Source organism: Lynx canadensis, chromosome C2, assembly GCF_007474595.2.
Source record: "Lynx canadensis isolate LIC74 chromosome C2, mLynCan4.pri.v2, whole genome shotgun sequence".
Taxonomy (NCBI): Eukaryota; Metazoa; Chordata; class Mammalia; order Carnivora; family Felidae; genus Lynx; species Lynx canadensis.
In genome coordinates this window covers 152778312-152784311 of record NC_044311.2, presented here as the reverse complement: position 1 = coordinate 152784311, position 6000 = coordinate 152778312, and the positions used below count along the sequence as shown (strand labels likewise).

General features: G+C 51.7%; 1 protein-coding gene across 1 annotated transcript in view; it reads left to right on the top strand.

Annotated features, from left to right (window-relative positions):
* Positions 1-322: 322 nt before the first annotated feature.
* The window catches only part of LCA5L (lebercilin LCA5 like), a 50059-nt gene continuing 44381 nt past the window's right edge, over positions 323-6000 (top strand). Inside the window, exon 1 of the mRNA XM_030329589.1 lies at positions 323-378. The gene's annotated coding sequence lies outside the window, so the exon portion shown is untranslated. The remainder of the gene's footprint in view (positions 379-6000) is intronic.

Here is a 6000-nt window from a genome sequence, read left to right as displayed (position 1 = left end):
CCAACTTGGAGCGCCCAGCTTGGGGTCCACGCACCGCGCAGGCGTGGGAACCAGATTCGAGCAGGGGACTCGGATTCAAAACACCGGTACAAGGGCGAGCGCGACCGAGAGCGTGAAGGAACGGCGGGCCCGCCTTGGGACCGGTTCGCCAGCCCCAGACGCGGCCAGGGCGAAGGTGGAGGACCCCGGGCGCACAGGTGGGCAGGCGAGAGGCTGCTTGGCAGACTTTTCTACGCTCCGCTCAGCAGTGCGCAAGCGCGTGGACCTCGCGGCGCCCGCGGCCCTATCCCGCGGCTCAGCCAGTCCCAGGAGGCCTCGCGCGCGGGTTTCCAAGGCGACGCGCGGGAGTCGGGGGGCCGCGGGAGCCGCGCGGAGCAGGTAACTGCCCTGTACAGTCTCAGCCAGGTCCCCCTGTTCAAGCCTCCGGGCCCTCCGGTGCCACCGGTCACTCAGCCCTGGCCCCTTGCTCAGCCAGGGCCGCGCAGCCTCGCTCTCGTTAGTAACGTAGCCGGGCCGCCGGCCGCCTCCTCCCGCAGAGCGCCGCCTGGTGAAGAGCCGGCGTCGGCGTGCCCTCCCAGCCGGGGTAGGGGGCCTAGGCTCTCGCCCGCCGACGCCTGCCCAAGCCGTGCCCGCCCAGCCCGGGTAGGGGGCCTGCGCCCTCACCCGCCCACGCCGCGCCCCCATTCCTTGTCCCCCGACTGCGGGCCCGCCACGCGGACTGGCCGCCCGGGGGCATTGGGTCAGGGGCGGCCCCAGCCGACCGGCCCTCGTACCGCCAGGCGCCAGGGAAAGGGGCCGGGTCCTGTCCGCCACCCACCCCCACCCTCACCCCCGTAGCGGTAGCGCGGGGCCGCTTTCACCCCTCATCCCCGACCTGCAGGCCTTCGCCGGATGCTTTTTTGCTGTCTGAAACTGATGCCTGCAGGTTCGTGTCTACCTTCCTGCTTTAGTTCCCCGCCCCTCCCACACCGGTCTAACCTCAGCGCTGACGTTTCCTTATCCTCAGCCCGTGGAAATGGGAATTCTTTGAAATTTCCGCAGTGTGTGTCCCTCACTCGCTCAGCCTTGGAGCTCTTTGTCCAGTTTCCCCTCAGCGCTTTAACATTTCATTGCTAGGCTCGTGCCAACAGGTGACTTTTTTAGGATGGGGTTTTCCACTGCTGAACATGACCTTGAACCTATGTTCTATCTACACTGGCTCCCTACACGAATCCATCCAGTGTCAGGCTCAAATCCTATCTAAATGCCAATGAGCCCCAAAAGTATCTATCTGCAGCCCTGACCTAACACTGAACTTGAGACCCGTGTACTCAACTGCCTGCCTGCGTCTGTACTTGGATGTCTAAGGCACCCCCTGACAGTCCCTCACACCTGGTCTTCCCACACTTTTACCCACCCCATTACTGGAAACCAGTAACGTCTTTCTCCTTCCTACGTTCAGTCTGTCAACACATCCTTCATAATGTACTCTGAATAGGTGACACAATCCTGTCTTTTCTTCAAACCCCCAGTATCATAACCCAGGTCCAGGCCACCATCCTCTGGTGCCTGGATTATTTCAGTAGCCTCTTAATTGGTCTCTGTGCTTATGTGTGCCCTCCCTCCCTTGCATGTAGAAAGTCTTACCTTTTTTCTGTTGTTTCAAGTGAATAAGGCTTTCTTTTAAAGATAGGAATTTCATAGTTTCCATAGATGAAAATAATTTTTAATATGTATTTTGAAGATTTCAGCTTTTAAACCAGGTAGCCAAAGCTACATAAACACCTTACTATTAACAAGCTAAAAATCGAAAGATGCCCCTCAGCTTTCTTGGGTACCTGAGTGTGTCCCTGGATTGAACTTTGACAAGAACTTTAAAACTGGCTGTACAGAAGAGTAAAAAAAAAAATCCGGAGCTTCCTTTTAAGTGAGAAAAAGAAGGCATGTAGGAATTTAGGCTCTGTTTATTCCCTTCTCTTTCATCTTTGGTTTTTTAGAGAAGCACCAAAAGAGGTGAATTGAAATGGAGATCAATGATCATCCCAGTGCTGGTCATGTTGGTAGTAAGTGCCTGGGCACTGGTACTCCAGTCCATCAGGCACAGAGTGATGCAGCGATTGATAGGACAGGTCCTTGCCCTCGGGGAGCTCCTGGCCCCCACGCACCTGTACCCTGGCAGTCGTAAACCCCCAGGCCCCACTTTTTCTTTTTCCACCAAGGGAAGCTCCAGTTGGCCAAAGTAGCAGGGTAGGGTTGCTGCTACTCATGGAGGGTCCACACGATATTGCCGATCGGAAACCTCAACTTTGACCTCACACCTCCCCCTCTTGCCGTCACTTCTTGTCTGACAGGAATCTCCTCAAGCTCCAGCCACCACAACTGCAAGCCTTACCTACATCTATGTGCACATCGTCCGTCCTATCCCCGGCCACCCTCCCTGTGCCCTGGATCCCACCCTCACCTGCTTGTCCGAAACCTACGCCCTCACTATCAGCTGTCACCTGTTGTGTCTCAACTGGCTCTTGCCCTTGGCTTTTAAACATGCTCCAGTCTCCCATCCCGGAAGAGAGAAAAAAAAATCTCCCTTGACCCCCGTTCCCTTTCGTTTTCAGCTATTGCCCAAGGTCTCGTTCCCTTCGACAGGCAAACTTGTTTAAAGAATTGCCACCTACCGTGTACCCATGCCTTGCGTCTCATTCCTTAGCCCGCTCTCATCTGCCCTCCGCCCTCATCTCCACGTAACAGAACAAAAGCCACTGATCCGACATTGCCAGGCCTCTTCCGGCAGGTCTTCCGGCAGCATTTGCATTTGACACTGTTGCTCCCAGTTCTTGAAGCACTGTCTTCCCTTGGCTTCTTCGCCCCAAACACCTCCCCCCCCTGCTTCTCCCGCTACCGTGCTGCCTCACCCTCCTCTCAGGGACTCCTTGGTCTTGCAGTTCCTCAGAGCTCAGTCTGTTCTCATCGCGTTCTCTCCCGTGCCCCCCATAATCCGAGATCGGGTACAAATCTATGCACACCATCTACGTGAATCCCCATCCGTGTGGACTCCCAACTTCATCCCTCCAGCTGGGCCCTCTGAGCTGACCCATATGTCCGGCAAGCGGAATGGCCTTTCCTCTTAATACGTCTCCGACACCAGCTCCACGTGCCCAAGACCAGTCTCCCACCACCCCTCCCAGCCGGGGCCTCTCGCATTGGCAGCAAGGATTCCTCCTTGGCCTTTTCGCTCCCCCAGCATCCGGCAGGTCACCAAACCCTGGTGACATTGTCTCCCGTGCATCTTTCACTTCTCAGTCGCCATTGGCACCTTAGCCCAAGCTGCCACCTTCTTTCTCCAGCCTTCCGGAATCCTCTCCTCTGGCTTCTGTCTCTTCTGCACTCCACACTGCAGCAGGAGTGACCGTCAGAAAGCAGAGCAAATGATGGCATTCTTCCCCAGCCTCCTGCTTTTGCTCCCTGCTAGCTTCTCATTGCTCTTGGATTAGTGACCCAAATCATACACCTGCCCTCCTGTGAGCCTGCAGCGGCTCACCCCCACCGACCTCGGGAGGCTCTGGGACCACTGGGACCCAGCCAATGGGCCTCGTCCGCCCACCAGGCCTTGAAAGTGTCTACTCTCTCTATCCAGTGTACTTCCCTCCTACCCTCCATTCCTTTTTGTGTGGGTAGCCCCCACCGGCCTGTCTTAGCTCGGATGGTCCTTCTCTAGAACCTCCATGGTCACTGTCCAGGTCAGGTTTCTCTGTCATGTAGCTTCAGAGAGTTGTGTCTCTTTCCTCTAAAACATTTACAACAGTCACTATTGTGATTATTTTATTGCCAGCATGAAAGCCCCAATGAAAAGAGAAACATCTCTGTTTGCGTTCATTACACCCCCCACACCTCATGCAGTTCCTGGTGCACAGAAAGCTCCCAAATCTGTGTTGAAAGAATGAATGAAATGAACATTTTGATGTGTGAGATATATCAAATGTAGGGTATTTTAGTACGATTTATTAAAATAGAAGAAAAATTCTAGGAAAAAATTACCAGGTCAACACTGAAAATTAGAAGGAAATGTGGCCGTGGCCAAGAGGGGGAGCTGCAAATGCACACTTCTAGAAATGTAGCCCTAAACTCACATTTGGTTTCTTAGCGTCAGGCGGTGAACTGCATTAGCCACCACTTGGTGGGAGCAGAGAGGCCCGGTTTCTCCTTTGTCATCCCAAAAGCACTTCTTGGGGACACTCGGTCTGGGAATGAATTCAAAGTTTTTGTCAAAAAATAAATAATATCAAGTTGTAAAATGACCAAAACCTACATCGCTTGTCTATAACCAGCCAAACGCTGAACATGACACATTTTCACATTATCAAGGCTTGAAATTTCTGATATATGTACATATGTTTAATTTACAGATTTTTCACGCTGGACTGGATCTTAGAAGTTATTGAGAACAGTGAGCTAACTTTAGACCTTAGACAGTTGACATCAAGCAGCCAGCCGTACTGGAAGGTCTGCTACTGTCATTCAGATGCCTTTTCTTTAGAGCAAACACCCTCTCTTCTGAATCAGTGCTAATTCTTTTTTTTTTTTTTAATTTTTTTAATGTTTATTTATTTTTGGGAGAGAGAGAGACTGAGTGAAAGTGGGGGAGGGGCAGTGAGAGAGGGAGATACAGGATCTGAAGCAGGCCCCAGGCTCCAAGCTGTCAGCACAGAGCCCGATGCGGGGCTTGAACTCACGGACCTCGAGATCATGACCTGAGCCCAAGTTGGACGCTTAACCGCCTGAGCCACCCGGGTGTCCCTCATCTATTTTCTAAGTCATCTTAATTTGCATATACGGGCTCTGGGCTGATGGCTCAGAGCCTGGAGCCTGTTTCCGATTCTGTGTCTCCCTCTCTCTCTGCCCCTCCCCCGTTCATGCTCTGTCTCTCTCTGTCCCAAAAATAAATAAACGTTGAAAAAAAAAAATTTTTTTTAAAAAATGGGGCGCCTGGGTGGCGCAGTCGGTTAAACGTCCGACTTCAGCCAGGTCACGATCTCGCACTCTGTGAGTTCGAGCCCCGCGTCGGGCTCTGGGCTGATGGCTCAGAGCCTGGAGCCTGTTTCCGATTCTGTGTCTCCCTCTCTCTCTGCCCCTCCCCCGTTCATGCTCTGTCTCTCTCTGTCCCAAAAATAAATAAACGTTGAAAAAAAAAAATTTTTTTTTAAAAAATGGGGCGCCTGGGTGGCGCAGTCGGTTAAACGTCCGACTTCAGCCAGGTCATGATCTCGCACTCTGTGAGTTCGAGCCCCACGTCGGGCTCTGGGCTGATGGCTCAGAGCCTGGAGCCTGTTTCTGATTCTGTGTCTCCCTCTCTCTCTGCCCCTCCCCCGTTCATGCTCTGTCTCTCTCTGTCCCAAAAATAAATAAACGTTGAAAAAAAAAAAAATTTAATTTGCATATAAAAAAGATTGATTTTTATATCCATTTAACTACAGTTTTATTAAATATTCTTTAGAGTGTTTTTAGAGTCTTCTAAGTATACAGTCATGTCGTCTGCACATGATAATAATTTGCACAGTATATAATTGGGCTTTTCTTTCCTAATGTTTATTCCTCTTATTTCTCACATCTAATTTCATTGCCTGCTGCCTCCAAGACAGTATTCATTCGCAGAAGTGATAGTGGGCATCCTTATCTTAGTCCTTGCGGGAGGGTACGTTCATGTTTCACTAGTAAGCATGAGGCTGGCTTTTGAGTTTGAGACATCTATTTGTTTACCGTATTGGAAAAGCGTTCATTTAAAGGGCACTTAGGGCATTTTAAGTTGAGTCAGCAGCAGTGCAAAGCTTGTCAGGAGTAATGGGCATGGAGACAGGAATTGAGGGAGCTAAGAAAGAAGCACTCTCACCATTAATTTACTTAATCAATATTTGTTGAACACTTATGTTTCCCTGGGAACTCTTCTGGGCACTGGGGCTGCAGCAGTAGACACAACAGTCAACATACTGTAATCAAGAAGCACATGTCAGTGGGGAAGTCAGGCAACGG